Source organism: Triticum dicoccoides, chromosome 3B (genome assembly GCF_002162155.2).
Source record: "Triticum dicoccoides isolate Atlit2015 ecotype Zavitan chromosome 3B, WEW_v2.0, whole genome shotgun sequence".
NCBI classification, from domain to species: domain Eukaryota; kingdom Viridiplantae; phylum Streptophyta; class Magnoliopsida; order Poales; family Poaceae; genus Triticum; species Triticum dicoccoides.
The window spans coordinates 671,721,396-671,747,721 of NC_041385.1; the positions used below are offsets into that span (position 1 = coordinate 671,721,396).

The following is a 26,326-nucleotide window of genomic DNA, read 5'->3' on the forward strand; positions in this document are numbered from 1 at the left end:
AATCGATCTGGGAACATGTCTTGATCTACACTCACAATAATACAAATAAGATATTAACTCGATCTTGACAGGCCCCTTCTCAATCACGTGGGCCACATGCTACTACTACCAAGATCAGCTGCAATCTCTGGCTAGGTACGCCCGGTAGACGGCACAAACTGAATAGATCACGCACCGGCACCACCTCCGGCCGGAGGCCAAGGCGCGAAGAGATGGAGTCAGGCCGGCCGCTCCCAAGTTCGGACCCACGCGACGGCCGCGGCGGCTGGCGCGCCGCCCTCTTCATCGTCGGTAATCTCGCCGATCATTCACCGCGTTGACCTGCCTCTTCTGATGTGTGAAGTCTGAGCTATCATGTCTGTGTGAGGTCTAGGGTTTGTGTTTAGGCCATCACCATGGAATTCGAATTGCAGAGGAAGGATTACAGGGGGATAAGGTTTGGCTCACGCATGAGCACACACACACCACACGCTACCGCTAGCCGTTATGCCATCGCCAACTCGAATCATCCTGGATACAAGTATAAGTATTGTCGTGCTCAGGCCCACTCAGGCCCAGCCAGCCGCGCGGGCAAGCGAGGCTGCCTCTTGGGCCGGTCCTCTGTTTGAACCTTCTCTTGGACGCTGACAATCCCTCCCCTGTTAAAACCGGCTTGTCCCCAAGCCGACGCTCGAGGGAAGCGCTGCTGTAGAGTGACTTTATCTTCCCACGTAGCCATATCCAGCGGAGACGAACTCCACTTGACCAGAACTTGGACGATGGAGTCAGAGCCACGACGAATCACCCGCTGCTGCAGTACTTGCTCCGGCACCTGAAACTGATCATCTGGAGAAGGAAGATGTGAGAGCACCTGGTCTTGTGGTTTGATCACCTTCTTGAGCAGCGACACATGAAAGACAGGATGCACTTTGCTTGTATCAGGAAGACGTAGACGATAAGCCACTTCGCCGATACGTTCCACGATTTCAAAAGGTCCATAAAACTTGAATGCCAGCTTGTGATTTGCTCGCGAAGCCACAGACGACTGAAGGTAGGGTTGAAGCTTAAGGAAAACTTGTTCTCCAACCTCAAACGAGCGTTCAGAACGGTGCTTATCGGCTTGCTGTTTCATCCGCTGCTGGGCACGGAGCAAATGTTGTTTGACTGAATCCATGACCACCATACGATCTTTGAGCCACTATTGCAAACCGTCAGACTGGATCGTGCCTTCAGCCGATAGCCCAAAATGGCGCGGTTCATGCCCATAGATAATCTCAAATGGAGTTTTTCCAGTAGCTGAATGCCAGTTTGTGTTATACCAGAATTCACAAACCGGAATCCATTTAGCCCAGTGCGACGGATGTCCACTGACAAAGCATCTCAGGAAGCATTCTACTTGCTGGTTGACGCGCTCCGTCTGCCCATCAGATTGAGGATGGCGAGCCGACCTCATGCGAAGCTGAACCCCAGATTTCTGAAAGAGCCCACTCCAAAACTTGCTAGTGAAAATGCAATCACGGTCTGAAACGATAGAGCGAGGCATTCCATGCAACTTGTAGACTGAATTCAGAAAGGCTTCAGCTATAGTTTCAGCAGAGAACGGGTGATGCAATGGAACAAAGTGGCTGTACTTGGAAAGCTTGTCAATGATCACCAACAAACAGTTGTAACGGCCAGATGTAGGTAATCCTTCAACAAAGTCCATGGTTACCATCTCCCAAGGCAGGGAAGGAATTGGCAGTGGTTGCAGTAAACCAGGCGAAGGAACTCTCTCGAGTTTGGCCTGCTGGCATACTATGCAGCTTTGAACATGAGCTTTTATGAAACTTCGCATCCCCTTCCATCTGAACAGCTGTCTGATTCGTTTATAAGTGACTGGAAATCCAGAGTGTCCTCCCAATGGACTGTTATGAAAAGCAACACAAATCTTGTTGTGCAGTGTTGAGTCACTACCTAGCCAAACACATTTGCCCTGTCTGATAACTCCAGCTTTGAGAGAAAATTTGCTGTGAGAGTTAGGAGGCGTGGACAGTTGTTGTAGAAGTTCCACAGCAACTGGATCTTGCTCATAACTCTTCAGCACATCTACTAACCAAGCGGGCTGAGTAGAGGAAATCAGTTGCAGTTCTGGCAGAACATCCCCAGCAGTTGCAGGTCGTCTGGAAAGTGAGTCAGCCGCACTATTTTCAACCCCTTTTTTGTATTCAATGGAGTACTGTAGCCCAAGCAATTTGGTGAGAGCTTTTTGCTGACATCTAGTGTGCAAACGTTGCTCTGACAGGCAGGCTAAGCTTCGCTGATCAGTTCTGATGGTGAACTCAGACAACTGCAAATACTGACGCCAGTGTTCCACTGCTAGGAGGATAGCCAAATATTCCTTTTCATAAACTGAAAGTGTCTGGTTTCTGGGTCCAAGAGCTTTACTCACATAAGCAATTGGGTGGCTGAGGGAGTCCTGGATTGGGGGGGGGGTGTCCGGATAGCCAGACTACCATCATCAGCCGAACTATCATCGGCCGGACTATCATCATCGACCGGACTCCAAGACTATGAAGATACAAGATTGAAGACTTCGTCCCGTGTCCGGATGGGACTTTCCTTGGCGTGGAAGGCAAGCTTGGCGATACGGATATGTAGATCTCCTACCATTGTAACCGACTCTATGTAACCCTATCCCTCTCCGGTGTCTATATAAACCGGATGGCTCTGGTCCGTAGGACACAACAACAACCATTACAATCATACCATAGGCTAGCTTCTAGGGTTTAGCCTCCTTGATCTCATGGTAGATCCACTCTTGTAAACATCCACAATATCAATATCAATCAAGCAGGACGTAGGGTTTTACCTCCATCAAGAGGGCCCGAACCTGGGTAAAACATCGTGTCCCTTGTCTCCTGTTACCATCCGCCTAGACGCACAGTTCAGGACCCCCTACCCGAGATCCGCCGGTTTTGACACCGACATTCGTGCTTTCATTGAGAGTTCCTCTGTGTCGTCACCGATAGGAAGGATGCCTCCTCCCGTCTCCAAGGACGGTATTTTCGCCAAAGGAGCCTTGGCCGCCGGCCAAACTATCCGGCTAGGTGGTTTTCTTATGACCGCCTGTCCGGCCACCGCTTCGACAATGACCTCTCAAGTCGTCAAAAGCAATCTTCACATCAGCTCGGAATTCGCCGAGCGGCTGGATCCAATAGAGATCTCGTCCGTAAACGAGCTCTTGGATCGCATCGCCGCCCTGGGAGTCGCTACAGACTACAATCAGATTGGGCTTAAAACCGATCTGAGAGATTAACTCTCCCCAGGTCACCCACCATGTTGCAGTGGTAGAGGAACAATGCGGCGACTCTTCTCCTGTATTGAAAACTAGTCATGTCCGGGCTCCCGAACCCCCCATGCCGGATTCCCGCGGAGGGACGGACTTCGACCAAGCACTGAACTTAAAGTCAGGCATCGGACTAGACTCGTTGGACAACGTCCAGCAATCCAAGCTTCCAAATTTGGAAACTTCTCGGCCTTCGAGCCTTGAGATGGGTAGGGTTCCGGACTTAATTCCACCCACCCGCCCAGACATATGCGATCTATATCTAATCCGGCAAGAGCCCGCTGAGACAGTACATCACTACTGGGTCAGATTCCTCCTGGTTATGGACAGGATAAAGGACTGCCGAGAGGAAAACGCAATCTCAATTTTTTGCAATAATTGCACGGACGAGGGGATCTTGAACGCCGTCAGCCGTCATGAGATTACACGCTTCACCGACCTGGCGTCCATAGTACGAAAGTACTGTGCGATGGAGAGTTTCCGGACAACCGAAAATAAGTTTTGGGACAATCCGGCCCCGAATACAACCCTAGTCCGCAACAAAAGGGTGCATTACACTCAGGCACCAGATACAAAAACCAGAAAGCAAAAACCCCATAAAGGGCACGGAACCGTACTGGAGGGATGGCTTAGCGGACCCTGTAAAATTCACAGTACAGAAGGCGCCGTCCCTACACATAGCCTTCGAGCATGTTGGATATTATGGCAGGTGGCCAAAAGTGGAGAGGAGCTTCTAGCCCCGGAAAACCACTCCAACAACATCGGTACGGTATCAACAGTCTTCGAGACTTTCGCATCAAATAATATGCGGAAACGAACAATCCGCAGCCTCGCCGAAGTCTACCAAGTAGCAACAACCAATCCATGGAGCGACATAGCCATCACCTTCAACGCCAGCGACGAACCTAAATTCTGAAGAGCCCGAGCTCCAGCCGCACTGGTACTTAGTCCAATAGTGGATGGCTTTCGACTTACAAAAGTCCTCATGGATGGCGGCAGCGGATTAAACCTCATCGACGAGGAAACCCTTCAAAAAATGGAAATAGACTGGAGCCGTATTGAGCGAAGCAGCACAACCTTTAGAGGAATAATCCCTAGCCGGGAGGTGCGCTGCACAGGAAAAATCACACTCGATGTGGTATTCGGCTCACCGGACAATTACATATCCGAAGAAGTCACGTTCCAAGTGGCCCCGTTCAACAGCGGATATCACGCTATATTAGGACGAGTGGCATTCACAATTTTTCAAGCCGTACCCCATTACGGGTACATGAAGCTCAAAATGCCTGGGCCCGGCGGAATAATCACTCTCGTTAGTGATTCGGACATAGCACTCCGCGCCGAAAATAAGACAGCCGCATTAGCCTTAGAGGCACTATCCGAAGCCCTAGCGGCAGAGGAACTCACCGCGCTGCGCTCTACGGTGAACAGGGACGATGTGATACTCGATAAGAGATCCAAGTCCACCTCCTTTAAACCAGCAGATGAAATAATAAAATTCCAGGTCCACCCAACGGACCCGACAAAGACGGCCTCCATCGGGGCACAATTGAACCCTAATGTAGACGCCACACTGCGAGAATTCCTTCGGGAAAATTGGAACATTTTTGCCTGGCACCCCTCGGATATGCCTGGAATCCCACGCAGATTGGCAGAACACAGCCTAAACATCCTAAAAGGATTCAAGCCAGTCAAACAGGCTCTTCGAAGATTTTCCGAACCCAAAAGATAGGCAATGGGAGAAGAGCTAGCCAAACTATTGGAAGCCGGATTCATCAGAGACATCAAACATCCGGATTGGCTAGCAAACCTGGTAATGGTAACAAAGAAGGACAAATCCTGGTGCCTATGTGTCGATTTCAAAGACCTAAATAAAGCCTGCCCAAAGGATCCCTTCCCCCTCCCCCGCATCGACCAAATCATCGATGCCACTACAGGGCACGATTCATTGTGCTTCCTAGACGCATACTCCGGCTATCACCAAATCAAGATGGCGGAAGCAGATCAAGCCGCAACGGCATTCATTACTCCATATGGACCATTCTGCTTCAACACGATGCCCTTCGGACTTAAAAACACCGGCGCAACATATCAACGCATGATTCAGACATGTCTGGCTACCCAGATCGGCAAAACAGTAGACGCATACGTAGACGATGTAGTCGTCAAAACTAAACACGTCGAAACTCTAGTAGACGACTTGAGGGTCACATTTGACAACCTCCGAGCATATGATATTAAGCTGAATCCGGAAAAATGCGTTTTCGGCGTACCAGCCGGAAAGCTCCTGGGCTTCATTGTATCCGGCAGAGGAATTGAAGCAAATCCGGCCAAGATCCGAGCTCTATCACAGCTGGATATTCCAAAAAACCTAAAACAGATCCAGAAATTGACTGGATGCGTGGCGGCCCTTAGCCGCTTTATCTCCCGCTTAGGAGAAAAGGCATTGCCCCTATATCGCCTCCTCAGGCACACCGAACACTTCGAGTGGACGGATGCTGCCACCGCCGGACTCGAAGAAATAAAGGCCATATTGGCAACGAATCCGGTCCTGGCTGCGCCCAACCTGGGCGAACCAATGTTGTTATACATCGCAGCAACACATCAAGTTGTAAGCGCGGTACCCGTCGTCGAACGAGAGACAGAAGAGCATAAATTCCCACTTCAAAAACCGGTGTACTACGTATCCACTGTGTTAACTCCCTGCAAGTCCCGTTACCCGCACTATCAGAAGATAGTGTATGCGGTGTTCATGGCATCCCGGAAGCTCCGACACTACTTTCAAGAGTGTTTGATAACAGTGGCCTCCGAAGTACCACTTAACGACATTATAAACAACCGCGACGCAACGGGCAGGATTGCAAAATGGGCCGTTGAGCTCTTACCATTCGATATAACTTACAAACCTCGGCGAGCTATAAAGTCACAAGTTTTGGCTGACTTTGTCGCTGAATGGACCGAAGCCGAACTCCCTAAAGAGTACGGCGCATACTCCAATTGGATTATGCACTTCGACGGCTCTAAAATGATGGCCGGACTGGGGGCTGGCGTCGTATTGACGTCCCCGACCGGTGACACAGTCCAATACGTACTTCAAATAATGTACACGGACTCCAACAACGCAGCCGAATAAGAGGCCCTTTTACACGGTCTCCGGATGGCAATCTCCATGGGCATTCAACGCCTAGAGGTGCGCGGGGATTCAAACCTCGCAATATCCCAAATAAATGGAGACTTTGATGCCAAGGATCCGAAAATGGCAGCATATCACAACGCTGTCCTAAAAATGTCAGCTCGGTTCGACGGACTCGAATTCCATCACGTAGCCAGGGATAATAACCAAGCGACCGACGTATTGGCACGCATCGACGCAAAACGTGACGCTGTCCCTCCAAACATCTTCCTGGAACGGCTGTTCAAGCCATCCATACTATGGGAAGAGGAGTCCGGAAATAACAAACCGGAAGCAGCCACACAAACCGACACAGAGCAATTTGACATAAACGGCGATTCCGCCGCTAAAATAACACCTTCAGCCCACGACATAATGGTCGTAATCGCCCCGTGGACAAAACCATTCCTAGCCTACTTACTTAGGCAGGAACTTCCCGAAGACCAAAATGAGGCCCGCTACATAGTTCGGCGATCTAAAGCCTACAAGGTCCACAAGGGAGAACTTTATAAAAAAAACACAACCGGAGTCCTTCAAAGGTGTATCTCCGAAGAAGAAGGGCGAGACCTCCTGGCTGAAATTCACGCCGGACTAGGCGGACACCACGCTGCAGCTCGGGCTATTGTAGGAAAGGCATTCCGTACAGGATTTTATTGGCCAACCGCCCGGGAAGATGCTCAGGACTTAGTCCAAAGATGCGTCGGCTGTCAGCTCTTTGCCAATCAGAGCCATATGCCAGCCACCGCCCTCAAAACTATACCCATTACCTGGCCGTTCGCGGTCTGGGGGCTTGACATGGTTGGACCACTTAAAGGGGGAACCCACAAGCAACGATACCTATTGGTCATGGTGGATAAATTCACCAAATGGATAGAGGCCAAGCCAGTTAAAACGGCAGAGTCCGGACCAGTGATAGACTTCATATCCGGAGTAGTACACCATTACGGTGTCCCCCACAGCATCATCACCGATAACGGCACAAATTTTACGGCCGACGAGGTTAAATCATGGTGCAAAAATATGGGCATTAAGCTCGATTACGCTTCAGTCTATCATCCTCAAACCAACGGTCAAGTGGAACGAGCAAATGGTCTAATAATGAGCGGCATTAAACCCAGATTAGTGCGGTCCCTTACGAAATCAGACACGCACTAGGTAGAGGAGCTCGACTCCGTACTCTGGGGGCTGCGGACAACGCCCAACCGTACTACCGGATTCACACCATTTTTTATGGTGTACGGCGCAGAGGCAGTTCTGCCCTGCGACATTATTCATGACTCACCTCGAGTGCGCATGTATGAAGAAAGAGAAGCCGAGCTGGATCGGCAGGACAGCTTGGACGCATTGGAGGAAGAACGCGACGTCGCCAAAGCTCGTTCCACATTCTATCAGCAACAGGCTCGAAGATATCAAAGCAGAGAAGTACGGGCCAAGACTTAAAATGTTGGCGAACTAGTTCTACGCCTGCCGGACAAGAAAAAGGACAAGCTCAAGCCCAAATGGGAGGGGCCCTTCATTATCGATCAAGTCCTGACCGGCGGAGCGTACCATCTACGAAATGCATCGGATAACCGACTCGAGCCGAACCCATGGAACGCAACCCACCTCCGAAGATTCTATGCCTAGCGCCGGACTAAGAGTTCGTCCTCTTCCCCTGCTCAAATTTTTTATACTTCAGCTGTCTTTTATTTCTCTTTCTTCTCTTAATCTCCTATCAAAAAGCCCTTAAGGGCCTACTTGCATATTGTTCGCACACACTTGATGTGCCATCCGCACTCATTATACCTGGGGGCTTCTTTACCAGATGCTTAAATTATAAGGGCTTTATGCCCAGCACATGTGTCAAGCTTCCACATGTACCTTTTATTCGCCATTATATGCATCGATATGACTTAAGTTTTGGCCAAGCTGGGTTGCCTGGCTCCTGTGCTTACCCCTACGTTCCCGATTGTTCGGCTAGGAGGTAAAGGGAGCACCTCTGCGATTGTTACTGCCGGGTCAGCCGGATGTGTATCTCAGACTAGGTGAAGCTGAAAGCTAGCGTTCTTAAGGGAATATTTGGTCGATGACTTGAAAGATGATTTTACCTACTTATTTATCTGCCCCCAGATGTTTTTCTGCTTTTTTCGCAGTCCGGACATGCACTTTAGGGCATGCCACCCCCAGAGGAAAGGAACCCTTAACGGAACTATTCTCCCTGGAAGATGTTTCTTACTAACCATGTAATATAACATAACTAGTTGGGCACTTGTCTGATAAAGCACTAATGACCCTTACGCCTGGTCTCCATGCATACCCCGGTTGTTTCATAACCGAGAAGGTATTCGGACACACTCCGGACTCTAGGGTCCCGAGGTCGAAGCGAAAAGGTCGGCAAAGACAAACAATCTACAATCCGGCTAGAAGGCATTTTACATGTCATTTTATAATACATTGTCAAATTGACTGACTGTATTCTTCCTCAATCCCGTCTAACAGGCTGTCTAATTTATAGTCCTGTTGGGAAAACTTAGCGGCCAACTCTACTTGGCCGTATACTAAACTTACAAGTATCTCCTTCCCATCGGGCCCCACAGGTCCGACCTCCGCCATGTGGTTGGGATCCGCCTTCTTGTACCACGTCTTTACCATGGCCCAGGCCTCCCTGGCACCTTGGCGGCAGGCCAAAATCTTCCATAAATGGAAGCGCTGCCGCACTCCCTGAAGCTTCTCCGCAAGCTCCCCGAGACCCTCGGGTAAGGAAAAGGCTGGCCATAAAGCCTGGATGACGCCGCTCATTGCCTGCCGAACTCGTTCGATCAGTTGCAACAATTCGGGAAGTTGATCACCCGTTGATACGGGCATCTCCTCTGCAGGGCGACCTGTGAGTATACCTACAGACATATTTTGTCAATTGACTTCCTCGCCGAACTCTTCTTTTCAAAGAAGTTCGCTCAAGCACTTACTATAGATGCCGCGACGAAGCCGCTGATTCTCCTTAACGGAGCCAGACAGCTCGGCCCGAATGCCTTTCAGATCTTCTCCAAGCCGGGCATGGGCATCCTGAAGCTTGTTCCTTTCATGCTACACCTTATGCAGCACCCTCTCGCCGGCCTTCAGCTGGCGCAGAAGTTCTTGCCTGTCCGGATCTTGTCCGGCAGCACCTGCAACGTCATTATCAGACTTGCGCACATGCCAAACACTACTTATCTTTTTAAATAATGTGTTACCAGGAGAGGTCCCTGTGTTTCCTCCTGCGGCAGCGAGTGCGGCCTCAAGTTGAGCCTTACACTCTTGCAGCTCCTGAGACAGTTGGGTATTCTTCTCGGTAAGACCCTGCGTTTCATATGATCCTTAAATCAGTTAATATAACTATTTTAAGTCTCGGGGGCTACTGGCATATATAACTATTAAATTCTCTTACCCGTATGTCTTTTACATACTGCTCCGTGGCTCTGGTCAAACCATCTTGAGCGGCACGGAGGTGCGCGTCCCCTGCGTTAAAGGCATCCAACGCCTCAGGGGAGAAGCACGCGTCACGAAATACTGTCCGGCGGCGCCTATGGTTCATGGCACTCTCCACCTCAGACTTGGTGGCGGACAGTCTGTTGGCATCCTCCGTTGGAGGAGCATCCGGCTCGTGCCTTGCGCTCGCCTCCCCCTCCGGACCAGGAGCTGGAGCTTGGCTGGTAGAGGCCGGATTGGCAATCTCTACGCCCGCAGTCCGGCGGGCGCTCTTCCTCCTATAAATGTCATGAGCACTCAAACGCTTCCTAGGAACGTTGCTCTAAATAACGAATTGTGAGCTATACCTTTGCGGTGACATTTCAATCCGCGCCGCGCTCCTCTTCCGCCTACTGGTCCGGACTGACCTTTGCTGGTCAGCCACCGCGGGCTCGGCTTCTCGCCCTAGGGGCGCCTCCTGCACAACGCCATCATATACGGTGGTCAGAAATAAGCAAGGAAGAAACGACGGTGTCAGGACTTCGGTCGCAATCACCTGGGAAGCCGGATATAGTCCGGGATAGTCGGCCGTGATGGCAACTAAAGCATTGTCCATGCTGAGCTGGTGGAACACCCCGTCTATTAGCTCCACCATTATGTCCGGATCCACTTCGGAGGCCGGATCCCAGGATCTCTCTGGATCCTCGGGTTGCGGAGCTGGACTTAGCATGTCCTTCACGATCCGGCGCAGCTCCTGCGTCGAAAGAAGAACACAAGATAAGAAACTTAAGTTTCAAAAAGCATGGGTCGGGCACGCAGAATGTTCGCTTACCCAAGGCCAGGGATTATTCATGGAGAACCCATTTAACGGGTTTGTCCGAAGGAAATCCTCCTTCTCCCCCTTATACAGGCCGGTCAGGATCGTCACGAGGTCTTCGACCGAATCGGGCCCTTGGCGTCCGTGACGGGTGGCATCGTCCTCCCCGTTGAAATCCCACATGGGGTGGCCCCTGTATTGTAGTGGCTGCACCCCCGCATAATGCATGTTGCCATGACTCCAATCATGGTCAACCCGGAATGGGCCAGTAACCTTATTCGGCCCATCAAATGATGGACGCTCTTGTCTTCCTCCAGTTGGGGGCTCTGCGGACGCCAACTAAGGCGTTTCTTCAGAGGAGCATTGCTGAACTCCGGGAGGCCGATCCGAACAGGGTCCGGCAGCGGAGCGTCTTCTATATAAAACCATTCGGAAGGCCAGTCTTCGGACGCCTTCTTAGGGGTTCCGGATGGATATCCGGTCCCGGCAATGCGCCATATTTCGGCGCCGCCCACTTGATATATGGACCCCTCGTGAGAGCGGGGCACAAGACAGAACAACCTCTTCTACAGTGCGAAATGGGGCTCGACGCCCAGGAACAGCTCGCAAAGAGCTAAGTAACCCGCAATATGCAGGATTGAGGCGGGCGTGAGGTGATGAAGCTGGAGTCCGTAGAACTCCAGCAGCCCGCAGAGGAATGGACGTACAGGAAATCTGAGCCCCCTTATCAGATAGGGGACGAAGCATACCCGCTCCCCTTTGTTGGGACTTGGGGTAGCCTCCGCCTGCTTCCCACCTTTGTAGGTGGCCAGCCCGGCTCGAACCGGAACCATGAAGGCCGGAGGGAGATATCCCCCCGCTTGGAGCTTCACCAGCTCGTTGTGCGAAACAGAGCATCTCCTCCAATCTCCCGGCAAAGGACTAGGAGCGCGAGAAGAGGAGCCGCGTCGACGGTCCATGATGGAATGGATTCTTGGTCGAAAGCGCTCCGATGAGTATTCGCGGGAGGAAGATGGTGATTTGGATCTGGATTCTTGCCTCTCTTATAGGCAGATTATTCGCACAACTAGGGGGTAAAACATAAAAGACACCCTGGCTTTTCGCATTCGCGCGATGCGTGGAAGAAGACCATTATTGGGCGTGGAAGCCAAGACACGCAACATTGATGAGGAAGCCGGACACTGTTCGGCAGGTACATGGAACTTGAAGGAGAATCCGCCTTGCAACGCCGAAGACTATACACACGCTGGACTTATCGTCATTGTAGCCTGGTTCGGGGGCTACTGAGGGAGTCCTGGATTGGGGGGTGTCCGGATAGCCGGACTACCATCATCAACCGAACTATCATCGGCCGGACTATCATCATCGACCGGACTCCAAGACTATGAAGATACAAGATTGAAGACTTTGTCCCGTGTCCAGATGGGACTTTCCTTGGCGTGGAAGGCAAGCTTGGCGATACGGATATGTAGATCTCCTACCATTGTGACCGACTCTATGTAACCCTAGCCCTCTCCGGTGTCTATATAAACCGGATGGCTCTGGTCCGTAGGACACAACAACAACCATTACAATCATACCATAGGCTAGCTTCTAGGGTTTAGCCTCCTTGATCTCGTGGTAGATCCACTCTTGTAAACATCCACAATATCAATATCAATCAAGCAGGACGTAGGGTTTTACCTCCATCAAGAGGGCCTGAACCTGGGTAAAACATCGTGTCCCTTGTGTCCTGTTACCATCCGCCTAGACGCACAGTTCGGGACCCCCTACCCGAGATCCGCCGGTTTTGACACCGACAGTGGCCTTCTTGCATAAGTACTGCCCCAATTCCTACATCACAGGCATCTGTTTCCACAATAAATTTCTTGGAGAAACCAGGTAGAGCCAGCACTAGGGTTGATGTCAAAGCTTGTTTCAGAAGCACAAAAGCTTGTTGTTCATTGTGTGTCCAATGGAATGGGACTCCTTTCTTGAGAATATTAGTGAGTGGTTTGCTAATCACGCCATAGTGAGCTATGAACTTTCTGTAATAACCAGCAATACCTAGAAACCCTCTCACTTCTTTAGCAGACACAGGTACTGGCCAACTCTGGACAGTAGTTATTTTTGAAGGATCAGTAGCTACTCCCTGGCCACTAATAACATGCCCAAAGTAACTAATTTGAGATTGTGCACAAGCACATTTGGACAGCTTTACTTGCCACTGATGTTGTAACAACAGCTTCAACACTTCCTCTAGGTGCTGCAAGTGCAGTGCATAAGAAGCACTGAACACTAGGATATCATCAAAGAAAAGCAACACAAACTTCCTGACACAGGGTGACAATGTATCATACAAAGCAAAGTTGAATGTATTTGGTCCCCCAGTAAGGCCAAAAGATAATACCAGAAACTCAAAATGCCCCAAATGAGTTTGAAATGTTGTTTTATGCTCTTCCCCTGGGGCTAGTCTGATCTGATGGTATCCTGCTCTATGATCCAGTTTGGAAAACCAACAAGCCCCAGCTAACTCATCCAACAACTCATGAATGACAGGAATTGGATACTTGCTCTTGACTATGATAGCATTCAGTTTCCTATAATCATAGACATGTCTCCATGTTTTGTCCTTCTTCTACACTAATATCACTGGAGAAGAAAAGGCACTAGTGCCGGGTCTTATAATTCTAGCATCTAACATTTCTTTCACTTGCTTTTCCATTTCATCTTTCAAAGCAGGAGGCAGTCTATAAGGCCTACTAGACACTGGTTAAGCTCCAGGGACTAAAGGAATTTTGTGATCATACTTTCTCCTTGGAGGAAAACCAGAAGGAGCTTCAAGTACAAGATCATACTTGGTTAGGAGTGCTTGTATCTCAGGAGGTAGTTCAGATACAGCTGTATTTTCAGTCACTAGCAAGGCTGACAGTTCCACCAAAGCATAGACCTGAGGCACATCATCTTGACCCAATAGTGTGACTTGCTGGTTTTAATATTGGAAGGATAGCCAATGAGCAGCCCAGTCGACCTGCATTGGACTGTGAGTAGCCAGCCAATCTAAACCCAGAATACCATGGTAAGATCCCAAGGGAAAAACTCTGAAGTTACTGACAAATTCATGACCAGCACAAGACCACTTGCCATTCAATAACTGTTGAGAGCATGGAACTGTACTGCCATTAGCCACTTTTAACCAGGTAAACTGGCATAGAAGTTATGCCTTGCATTGAAGTTGCTACTGTGCAATCAAGAAATGAATATGTGCTGCCTGAATCGACCAGAAATACTAACGGCTGTCCTTGCAAGTACACCTTCAATTTCATGGTTGACACTGTTGGATCTGAGTTATCTCCCAAAGTAGCTGCAGACAAACAGATAGCATTGGCTTCACCAACAGATGTGTCTTCAGAGTCACTCACATCGGAAGGCATGTTCTGAACATAATCCAGCATTTCTTGTACCACATGCAACTGAATCTCTTGCTTGCAATGATGGTCACGAGCCCATCGCTCCCCTTAGATTTTCTGTAAGCACGCAGAGCAGCCCATCTATCTTCAGTTGGACCAGTACGAGCTTGATCTGTTGATTTCTTGTCCTCCAGTATCTTGCTTACTGAAGATTGAGAGCTAGGGTAATTCTGGCGTTTACTCCCATGGTTTGCATTGTTCTGGTATGTTGTATGTTCACCCAATTCTTCTGACAGCAAGGCTAGTGCATATGCTGAATCGAGGTCTTTAGGTTGCTGAATCCCAACCAACAAACGAACTGATGGAGTTAATCCTTCCATGAATCTGGTGACGTAATGCACAATATTTGGATTAGTCTCATAGGCAGTCAACTGATCATATAATTCGGCGAATCGCTCGACATATTCCTCAACCAAACTAGTCTGTCTGATGTTGAACATCTGGCGCAATAGGTTCTGGTGCTTGTTTCTACCAAACCTGGAGTGCAGAAGATTGTAGAATTCAGTCCAATTGACATGAGGGGCACGACGCTGGATTGGTTCTAGCCAGCGTGCAGCTGTGCCTTCGAACTACGCAGATGTAAACAACACCCATTGATTCTGAGGAGTGTTCCACAATCTGAAATAATCTTCGCAGCACGATTGCCAGAGCTTGGGATTGGATCCATCGAAACATGGCAGCTCAATTCGAGGGCCAAATCCCACAGCATCAGACTGGAGCGGACGAAAAAATTCCGGGGCCTGAATGATTTGCCTCAACGGGTTGGGTTCTGACTGCATACCTCGGGCGGGAGGGGGCACATACTTCGGAATTGTTCCTCGGTGATCTGCTTCGCCGTGGAAATTCTCGGATCCTCCCGATCCGCTGCTCGGCACGGCCTTGGGCGACACTGTTGTTCCTTGCGGTGACGAAGGGGTGGTATGGCACGCCGTGGTGCTTCGGTCCACCCCAATCTCTCCGTGGAGTTCGTCGAGATCGACACCGATGGTGAGCTTGACATCGTCGATGCGGCCCGAGAGCTGGTTCAGCTTGCTGTCGAGCTTGGCGAGGGCGGCGGACATCTCCTCACTGCGCTCCGCCAAGCTCTTGGAGAAGGCTGCGTCGAAGTCAGCCCGGAGGAGTTCGTAGATGGCCTTGGTCTCCGGCGGAATTCTCTCCATGGCCTCGGCGCGGCGGCGGTCGGCGAATCGTGTGTGGTGGTGGTGGACTGGAAACTCCAGGACTAGGGACGGCTCTGATACCAGATTGTGAGGTCTAGGGTTTGTGTTTAGGCCATTGCCATGGAATTCGAATTGCAGAGGAGGGATTACAGGGGGGATAAGGTTTGGCTCACGCAGGAGCACACACACACCACACGCTACCGCTAGCCGTTATGCCATCGCCAACTCGAATCATCCTGGATACAGGTATAAGTATTGCCGTGGCTCAGGCCCACTCAGGCCCAGCCAGCTGCGCGGGCAAGCGAGGCTGCCTCTTGGGCCGGACCTTTGTTTGAACCTCCTCTTAGCGCTCCTCTTGGACGCTGACAGTCTGCGCCGTGCGTGCAGTCGTCGGCTTCTTGGAGCGCATCGGGTTCATCGGCGTGGGGGGCAACCTGATCACGTACCTGACCGGCCTGCTGGGCATGTCAACCGCGGCCGGCGCCGCCGTCGTGAACGCCTGGTCCGGGACCGTGCTGGTGCTGCCGCTCGTCGGTGCGGTAGCCGCCGACTCGCGCCTCGGGCGGTACCGAGCGGTCCTGATCGCCGGCGTGCTCTACCTGCTGGTCAGTACTAGCACAAACTTCGCCCCCTCCTCTGTTCCGAGCATCGTATGCGTGTCGTGCCTTGATTCCATTCCCAATGTGCGGTAGATAGTTGTGTGGTGGAGGTGGCTATGAATTTGATTCCATGCCCAATGCGCGGTAGATAGTTGTGTGGTGGAGGTGGCTATGAATTTGATTCCGGCGAGGTCTGGTTCAATCCCCGTCACGGAATTGATTCACTGGCGCGTCATACATACAATGATATAACAACAACAAAAATCTGGATCGATGATCTCCTTGAGATTTCAGAATCCAGACCTGTGCAATCGGAAGGGGATGGACAGATCAGCAGCCATCCATGTGACGAGGCTGCTAGTCAATCTGAGACCAATAGTAGCCCGACAGAAAAAATAGGACAAGTTCTAGTAACACTAAATACATCAGTTCGACCTTTGACGTCTCAGTCCACTGCCACCAGCACCAGCGCAAGTAGTGCGATGTCGAGTTATTTATGCCAAAACCATCATGTTGGAGCTAGGTTAACAGGTCGATACAATTTCTGAGGTTGGGCATGAGGAACCACCAACTCTATGCCTAACGACTAACGCAAAGCACCGATTGTTCGATAAACACGCGAAAATAGCAAAATGACAAGTTGGGCCCATAGGGGCCACTGTTAATTAGTAGGGCTCAAAGTGCTCACGCCGCCTCGCGCTAGGTAGCTCTCGCGCTCGCGCTCGCGCTCGTGCAGGACCGCCGCCGCCGCCGGCTGATCTCCCTCTGTAAGACAATAGGCTTTGGGGGGAACCGGCACAACCCTCTAGGGGTGGCCTATCACATATATATATAATGAGGTGGTATACAACGTTACAATATACACATGTAAATACAGTCTAACACCCTCCCTCAATCTTAGCCACTTTCTAATGAATCTAGAAAGGTAAGATTGCGCCTGCAAGTCTCAAACTGTGGCAAAGGCAATGGCTTGGTGAAGATGTCAGCAAGTTGATCCTTGGAAGAAATAAACTTGATCTGTAGTTGCTTCTGAGAGACACGTTCACGCACAAAGTGATAGTCAACTTCAATGTGTTTCGTTCGGGCATGGAATACCGGATTTGCAGAAAGGTATGTAGCACCGATGTTATCACACCAAAGAACAGGAGGCTGTGATTGGGGTATACTTAACTCCTGAAGCAAGGACTGTACCCAGATGATCTCTGATGTGGCATTGGCCACAGCCTTATACTCAGCCTCAGTACTGCTACACGAGACAGTAGCCTGTTTCCGAGCACTCCAGGCAATCAGGTTAGAGCCAAAGAAGACAGCATAACCCCCCGTGGATCGCCTGTCATCCGGATTGCCAGCCCAGTCTGCATCAGAATATGCTGAAAGACAACCAGAGTCAGACGGCCGAATATGCAAACCATGAGCCACCGTGAAACGAATATAGCGCAAAATCCGCTTAACAGCAGACCAATGAGTGTCACGGGGTGACTGCAGATACTGGCAGACTCGGTTAACAGCATAGGAAATGTCTGGTCGCGTGATCGTCAAGTACTGGAGCCCACCAACAATACTCTTGTACTCTGTCGCATCAGAAGAAGAAAGAAGCACACCATCAACAGCATTGAGCTTATCAGTGGTAGACATGGGTGTAGTCGTCGGTTTGCACTTAAGCATCCCAGCTCGCTGCAACAAATCCAGAGAGTACTTCTTCTGCGTCATAACAAGGCCAGCAGCACGAGAAGTAACCTCCACACCAAGAAAGTAATGAAGCTTCCCAAGGTCCTTGACCGCAAAATCAGCACCAAGTGAGCGAACAAGCGCAGTAGCAGCCGACTGAGAGGAGCTGACCAAAATGATATCATCTACATAGACCAACAAGTACATAGTAACCTCAGGCCTTTGAAGAAGAAATAATGAGGAGTCAGCAGTTGATGATGCAAAACCATGAGCACGAAGAGCCATTGCAAGACGAGCATGCCAAGCACGAGGAGCCTGCTTCAGACCATAAATTGCCTTGGACAGACGACAGAGATGATCAGGGCGATCCGGATCAGAGAAACCCGGAGGCTGGCGCATGTAAACCTCCTCCGCCAAGACACCATGAAGAAAAGCATTTTGAACATCAAGCTGACGAAGAAACCAACCTCGAGTAACAGCCAGAGAGAGAAGAAGTCTGATGGTAGTAGGCTTGACCACTGGACTGAAGGTGTCTTCATAGTCAAGTCCAAAATGCTGTCGAAAACCACGAGCAACCAGACGAGCCTTATAGCGCTCAATGGACCCATCAGAATGCCTCTTCACTTTGAAACCCCATTTGGAATCAATGACATTTACCCGTGATTGTGGAGGAACAAGAGTCCATGTCTGATTGCGAAGAAGCGCTTGATACTCCTGCTCCATGGCCTCTCTCCAATGAGGAATGCGCATAGCAGCTTGATACGTGCGTGGCTCAGAGGATGGATCTGCGAGAGCAGCAGACATGCACACCGCTAACCAAGCAACTGTGCCATCGTGACGTTGCTTAGGCTGAAAAATGCCACTCCGACTGCGCGTATGTGGACGTAGAGCAGCAGCAGGAGCCGGCGGAGGCGAAGGTGACGGAGACGTGACGGTCGCCGGAGATGCAGGAATCACCTCAGGCGAGCTCGGGACAGACGACTCCGGGCTGCATGGCGAAGACTGGCCCGACGACAGGGGCTCAGAGGCCATGGGCGAACCGAGAGTGGGCGAGGCCAGCTCCGGTGACACCGGCCCAGACGGCCTTGGCGAGGCGAGAGCAGGCGAGGCCGGCCCTGATGAGAAGGGCCCAGACACCCTGGGCGAGGCAGGGGCGGGCGAGGCCAGGCCTGGTGATGACTGCCCCGATGCCCTGGGCGAGACGGGGACCGAGGAGGCCGGCCCAGTCGGCGGGGTTGCAGGGCGCGACGATGGCGAAGGCAGCCCAGAAGCCAGAGGCGACCGGGCCAGGACGTCGATCGGCCGTGCATGAGCACGGAAACCGAGGCCATGCAGGGGCGCCATGTGCTCCTCATGCACAACAGAAGGTGCCGAGGATGAAGGCGATGGAGACAAAGAGGAAGATGGCACTTCCAGAATCTCCAAACGAGCCCCACGACCAGTGCCTGCACCATGGTTAGGCAACAATAGAGGAGAATATGCAACATCATCAAATTGGTCAGAAGCAACAGAGGATGAATGCATGACAGGTGGCTCGGTAGTGGACACAGGGAGTTTGGCAAAGGGAAAAACATGCTCATCAAACACAACATCCCGAGAGATGTAGACACGATTAGTGGGCACATGAAGACATTTGTATCCTTTATGAAGAGAGCTATAACCAAGAAAAACACACTTCTTGGAACGAAACTCGAGCTTACGCTTGTTATATGGACGGAGATGGGGCCAGCAAGCACACCCAAACACCTTGAGAAAGGTGTAGTCCGGTTGTTCATTAAGGAGAACTTCAATGGGAGTCTTCATATTCAAAACACGAGTGGGAGTACGATTGATGAGAAAACATGCAGTGGTGAAAGCATCACCCCAAAAACGAAACAGAACAGATGCATGGGCCAAAAGAGTCAGACCAGCTTCAACAATGTGACGATGCTTACGTTCTACTGAACCATTCTGCTGATGTGTATGTGGACATGCTAAACGGTGAGTGATCCCAAGCGACTGAAAGAAGGAGTTGAGGTTGCGATACTCGCCACCCCAGTCCGACTGAACATGAACAATTTTGTGCTTGAGAAGGCGTTCAACATGTTTTTGGAACTGAACAAAAATGTCAAACACATCAGATTTACGTTTGATAAGATAAAGCCAGGTAAAGCGGCTGTAAGCATCAACAAAAATGATATAGTAATTATGACCACTAACAGAAGTCTGAGCAGGACCCCATACATCTGAAAACACAAGTTCTAAAGGATGTTTCACCTCACGACTGGACTCCGAAAAAGGAAGTTGATGACTCTTCCCCTGCTGACAAGCATCACACACTGCTACATCTTTATTACTAGACACACTAGGAAGCTCATGACGACGCAAAACATGCCGGACAATAGGTGTGGCCGGGTGACCAAGACGAGCATGCCACTGTGATGGAGATACCCGAACTCCACTGAAGACGCGAGCGACGCCAGGATGCTCCAGACGATAGAGACCTTGGCAGAGCCGCCCACTAAGAAGAATGTCCCTCGTGCCCCGATCCTTAATAAAAAGATCAAAAGGATGAAATTCACAAAGGACATTATTATCACGAGTGAGTTTAGGAACTGAAAGAACATTACGTGTCACAGATGGAACTCGAAGAACATTGCGAAGTTGAAGACTCCTATTGGCATGTCTAGTGAGAAGTGATGCTTGACCAATATGAGAGATGTGCATACCTGCTCCATTGGCGGTGTGGATCTTGTCGGAGCCATGGTAGGGTTCACGAGTGTGAAGCTTCCCCATCTCACTGGTCAGGTGCTCTGTCGCCCCAGAGTCCATGTACCAGTGGGGATCAATGGAGTAGGACTGAGTGTGTCCCTGTGGCTTCTGCGGCGGCGGACGATCAGCCATGGCGACCTGACGAGCAAAGTTGCGTGTATCCTTCCCGTCATTGCCGAGACCAAGAAAACCCCGCTGGAAGCGCTTGTGACACTTCGAGGCCCAGTGCCCATCGCGACCACAAAGCTGGCACACACGTGGACCGCCGGCCCCTGGTAGCGTCGCAGTAGGAGGAGGGGCCGAGGCGGGTGGTGGTGACTGCCCCGAAGGAGCCCTGGATGAAGCAGAGGAGCGACCACCCTTGGTGGCGGCGTTTGCCGAGAGGGCGCTGTTACCCCTGGATCGGCGCGTCTCGACTCGTTGCTCAGTAAGCAGGAGGCGTGAAAAGACCTCGTGTGCTGGCATGGGCGTGGAGTTGCCTCTCTCATTGATGATCTCGACTAGGGCGTCATACTCCTCATCAAGACCATTGACAATAAACGAGTTGAACTCGGAGTCGGTGAGGGGCTGTCCAATGGAGGCCAGCGTGTCGGCGAGACTCTTGACTTTGTTGTAGAACTCAGTGGCGGTGGAGTCAAGCTTCTGACACTCCCCAAGTTGGCGACGGAGCCCAGATACACGAGCCTGCGACTGTGCCGCAAACGAGCGCTCAAGAATAGTCCATGCCTCGTGGGACGTCTTGGCGAAGACAACAAGCCCAGCAACGGCCGGAGAGAGCGACCCCTGGATGGAGGAGAGGTTCGCCTGATCCTGCCCTGTCCAGACACGGTGAGCCGGATTATAGACCGGACCGTGCACGCTGTCAACCAGCGCAGGAGGGCAAGGGAGAGAGCCGTCGACATAGCCAAGCAGATAGTGACTCCCAAGAAGCGGAAGAACCTGCGCGCGCCAGAAGATGTAATTGTCCGACGACAACTTGATGGTGATGAGATGGCCGAAGTGAAACGGCGGCGGCGGCTGCGATCCCATCGAGGAGACTGGCTGAGGTGAGACCACCGTGGAGACAGTCAGAGGGGCAGCCGGCGCGGTGACAGAGGGCGCGATGGCCGCGGTTGACGCCGCGAAGCCTGCCAGCGCGACGTCCTCTCCCACCAGCGGCGCAGTGGCCGAGGGCGCGACAGCCGCGGTTGACGGGGCGGCGGCGGTGTGGGCCACAAGCGCCTGCCCGGGCGAAGTAGCAGCCGGCGGGAGCGCGAAGAGGGAGCCGACGCTCCGTGTCCCGATCGGCGCCTGAAGGGAGGCGGCATCCAGCGGCCTCAAGAGAAGTGCCGCGAGGGAGGCCGGCAGAAAACCGGTGGCGGTGGAGCCGGACGCAGCGGCGGACGTCATAGCAGTCGGGCGACGGCGACGGCGGGCGCGGCGGCGGTTTAGGGTTTTTAGGCGGAAGCGGACGTAACCTAGCGTGATACCATGTAAGACAATAGGCTTTGAGGGGAACCGGCACAACCCTCTAGGGGTGGCCTATCACATATATATATATAATGAGGTGGTATACAACGTTACAATATACACATGTAAATACAGTCTAACACCCTCCTCCGGCCACCTCCGGCCCAGCCAAGCACAGATCCGGGACCCTCTCGGCGTCCTCTCTCCATCCATCCCGAAGCCCGGCGCCGTCTTCACCGGCTCTCTCTCCCCGCGGAGTTTGAGTCGGGCCCTTCCCCTCTCCCTGTCCCGCTCCCGTGCGGCCGCGCCGGGCCGCACCGGAGCGCCCCTGCAAGCTCGAGCAGGCCCCCCTGCGCCTCCTTCTCCTCTCGCCGCCGCCGGAGGCGTCGCCGGGCAAAGCCCTGGCGGTGCAGCGGCGGCGGGACCTCTCGGTCGTTGTCTTCGAGAGCGGGGGCGGCGCTGCTCCGCTGCTCCGGGCTGGCCCCTGCAGCCCAAGGTTGCTCCCCGTCATGGTCTTCGGCTCCGCTCGGCGTGGTGGCGCGGGAGCCTCGGTGGAGTATTGGTGGTCCACGGGAGGGCTGGCTGCGGCCGGATCTGGCCGGGCGTGGTCGGATTCGGCCTGCCAGTGGTGGTTTCCTGCTACGATGCGGTGACTGCGTGGTGCGGTGGCTGCGACACGGCGGGGCGACCTCCTATCCCCGGGCCTGGCGTGGCGATGTTGGACTCCGGGGCGGCGGCCCCGGGACGGTGGTTGATGTGTCGGCGGCCGTGGAGTTCGCGCGGGCGACGCGGCGGCCGCGGTGTGCTTGGTGGAGGGAGGCTCGTCTCATGTCTGGGCAGCTCGATTGGCTCGGCAGCGAGGCATGGTGGTGGTCCCTGCGTGGCGATGGCGCGGTTGCTGTGGAGGGGGTGTGCGAGTCAGTGGAGGTGCTGGTTGGCGTCGGTCGACCGCGTGGGAGTGGTGGTGTTGCTGATCCGGGCGAAAGCTTGGCCGGTGCTAGCTGGCCGGCGGCGGCGGCGCTCGTGGGCGTCGCTTTCTTCCTTGGAGGCGCCGTCGTGGTGAGTTGTGCATCCTCATCTCTCGGGTCAAGATCTCCGAGCGAAAGTCAGGATCCTGGTTGGATCAGGCGGCGGCGTCGTCTCAACGTCGTTTTCCCTCTTGAGGGCGCTATCTTGGAGATCTTGGTCCCTTTTGTGCTTCCTGCAGGCTGGACGTGCACGACATCGCGGTCGGCAGGTGCCCGGCCGGCGGTGAGGTTGGTGTGGCGTTGCGAAGCATGTGGCAACGATGATGATGGCGAGCAGAGCCTGAGTCGCGGCTTGTCCTTTTGATGTCGAAGGTCCGGTGCGCCAATGGGTGTGCCCATGCTGGTTTCTGGCTGTGACAGAGAAGTCGGAGTTGCGGGAGGCGAGGCCGCTGCGGCAACGATGACTCCATGAGGGCGGTTTTCAGCGTGCGGCGCTCTCAGGGTGTTGCATTGGTCTAGGTCGGTGCGAGGCTTGCAACTTTCTCCTGTGATGCTCGTCAGCAAAATCAGAGCTGCCATGTCCTCGACGTTGGGGTCGACTGTTTGGCGTTGTTGTGGCCAGGTCATCCGTGTGTGCCCCTTATGGGGTCTGTATCTAGGTTTTCGCCCGGTTTTCCTCTAATTAACCGGGCAACTCTCTTCTCCTTAATCAATGAAAATGGCAAATCTTTTGCCTTGTTTCAAAAAAAAACAAGTTGGGCCCATCGGTCGGACTGACGTGGCGTGCTTGTGTGCAGTAAGCTGAGTTGGACATGGGTCCCACATGTTAATGACGATACACACATTTGCAACATTTTCGTGTGCACATTTGACGGGGCGAACGCTCGCGCCGCTGCTTCCCCATCCGCTGTTGTCGCCGGCGTAGGCAGCGGTGGCGGTGGGCCCATCACCGAAGGAACCGGGATCTGGACGCGGGGGCAATCTCCTGGTGCGGCCGGGCCGTGGCCGGGAGGGAGTTGCATGCAGTGGCCAGGGCGGCGGACGTGCTACCCTCCATGATCCGCGGGATCCGAGCTCTCCGGCGATCGTGAGCATGGTGGCGGCCGCGAATCTTCACCCAGATTCGTCGTCAACTCTTCATGTGGATGGTCAACGACGCGATGAGGGCTCCGGTGAGGGGATGGAGGATCTCCACCGGAGAACCGGTGGCGGCATACGTCTTCATGGCGAAGCTCCGCCCGGTTCCAGCCACCCGCGAGATCGGACGACGTGGCTTCAAGTGAAAACCGCGCCTGACTACGGTCTTGGCGGACGATGGCGGCGTCTCTGGCGTTGTTTCCTTCTCGGGGCATCGTTGTTGCAGGTCACGTCAACTCGATCGAGATGTTCCGGGGGAAACCCTAGATCTGGGCCTACCGGATCGGACGATGACGGCGCCTTCAGTGTCATTCTCCCTCCTGGGGCATCGTTTTGAAGGAAGTGTTGGCTGGAGGGGACAAGAGGAGGAGCGGTGTTACATCTACCGCAAGGCCGACGGCGGATCCCGGCGGCATGGCGCCGCGGAGTTTCGGCGACGGGCGCGTGAAGATGGATATGTGCAAGACGGTGGCGTTGTCTGGCGCCGTGGTGGCGTCGACGGCAGGCTTAGTAAGGTTGGTGCATCAGTACCTGCTCCAGAGATAGATCGGTGGAAGATGATGACAGCGGCCTGTGAGAGTGCGTCGGACCGATGTGTGACTGTCCTGACATTGGCTTGACTAGGACATCCGGCTTTAGATGTTAGGCTTTGATGTGATGTCTGTTTGGTATTCGGCTCGGACATTCGGTAACCCTTCATCAAGCGGATAGGTGTAGCGACAGATATTGACAAGATGGTGGCTTCAGTTCCAAAATATACTGCGCCCGCGCTTCTCGAGGTTCAACTTTGACCATAAATTTAACCAACGAGACCGACTGTGACGCGAGCAAAAAATATATAATTGAAAACTTCTTTTGAATACGAATTCATTGGTATAACTTTTGTTCCCGCCGCAGTCGATCTCGTTGATTAAATTTATGGTCAAAGTTGAAGCACGGGAACCGAGGATGTACTTTATTTTAGAATGGAGGGAGTATTAATTTGTGAAGTCTTTGTGAGTAATTAATAAAATGGCTGCATGCATCACCCAGATGTATTTTTTTTCTAAAAAAACATTTGACATCCCGTTACTTTGTTGATGATGAGCAGAGCCTGGGAATGCTGACGGTCTCATCCATGCTGCAAACGCGACAACTTCGTCCCGTGGACTGCCATGGCACAACTACCACCTGCTCGCCACCGCCCTCGACATCAGCGTCACCTGCTCAGCTCGGCTTCTTCTACACCGCACTCTACCTGCTAGCGCTAGCGCAGGGTTTCCACAAGCCGTGCTCGGAGGCCATGGGTGCAGACCAGTTCAATTCCAGCGTGGGCGCGTCCCGGAGCTCCTACTTCAACTGGTTCCACTTCTCTATCTCGTGGGGCTATGCCATCGCGGCGACCGCGGTCACCTACGTGGAAGAGAATGTCAGCTGGACCGTAGGGTTTGGTGCGTGTTGGGCCATCATGGTGGTGTACCTCACTGTCTTCTTGCTCGGCAAGGGACGTACCGGGTAGAGCAGCCGGTAGATGGCAGTTCCTTTGGGCGGCTCACCGAGAAGTTCGTCTTTTCTCGAACTGGTGCCACCATTGACACCCAACGGTGAGCACGCACGAGTGCAAATTGACTTATTGAGTGGGAGATGGCATCACATTGAGAAATGACGGATGTTTCTGCTTGTGCAGGCTTTTGGAGACAAATCAGGACGGATTCCTCGTTAAGCTGCTTCCTATCTGGGTGTCAAGCATAGTGTTTGCGGCGTGCATCTCGCAGATCACTACCCTGTTCACCAAGCAGGGCAGCACGATGGACCGGCGTCTAGGCGGGGCGGCGGGCCTCGTCGTGCCACCCGCGGCGCTGCAGTGCTGCATCAGCTTCACCTTCATCGTCCTGGTCCCTATCTACGACCGTGCCATTGTACCCTTTGTGAGGCACCTCACCGGGCACCCCGGTGGAATCACCATGCTCCAGCGCATCGGCGCCGGGATGGTCACGACCTGCATCAACATGGTCGTCGCGGCGCTCGTGGAAACCAAGCGCCTCCGCGTGACCAAGGACGCGGGCCTGCTCGACCAGCCGGACGTGGCGGTGCCAATGAGCCTATGCTGGCTGGTGCCGCAGTACGTCCTTATCTGCCTCGCGGAGGTGTTCAGCTACATCGGGCTGGAGGAGTTCTTCTACAACCAGGTGCCTGACGCGCTCCGCAGCGTGGGGCTGGCCCTGTGCCTGGGCATCTTCGGCGCGGGGAGCTACGCCAGCGGCATGCTCGTGTGGGCGATCGACTGGGCCACGACTAGGGGCGGGAGAGACAGCTGGTTCTCCGACAACCTCAACCGTGCGCACCTTGATTACTTCTACTGGATCCTGGCTGGCCTCGGCGCTTTAGAGGTGGTCGTGTTCTTGTACTTTGCAAAACAGTATGTCTATCGAAACAAACCCGACCAATGA

The 26,326-nt window shown here is 52.8% G+C and overlaps 1 pseudogene; it reads left to right on the forward strand.

Annotated features, from left to right (window-relative positions):
• Window positions 1–183: 183 nt before the first annotated feature.
• LOC119277759 lies at window positions 184–26,326 on the forward strand (annotated as a pseudogene).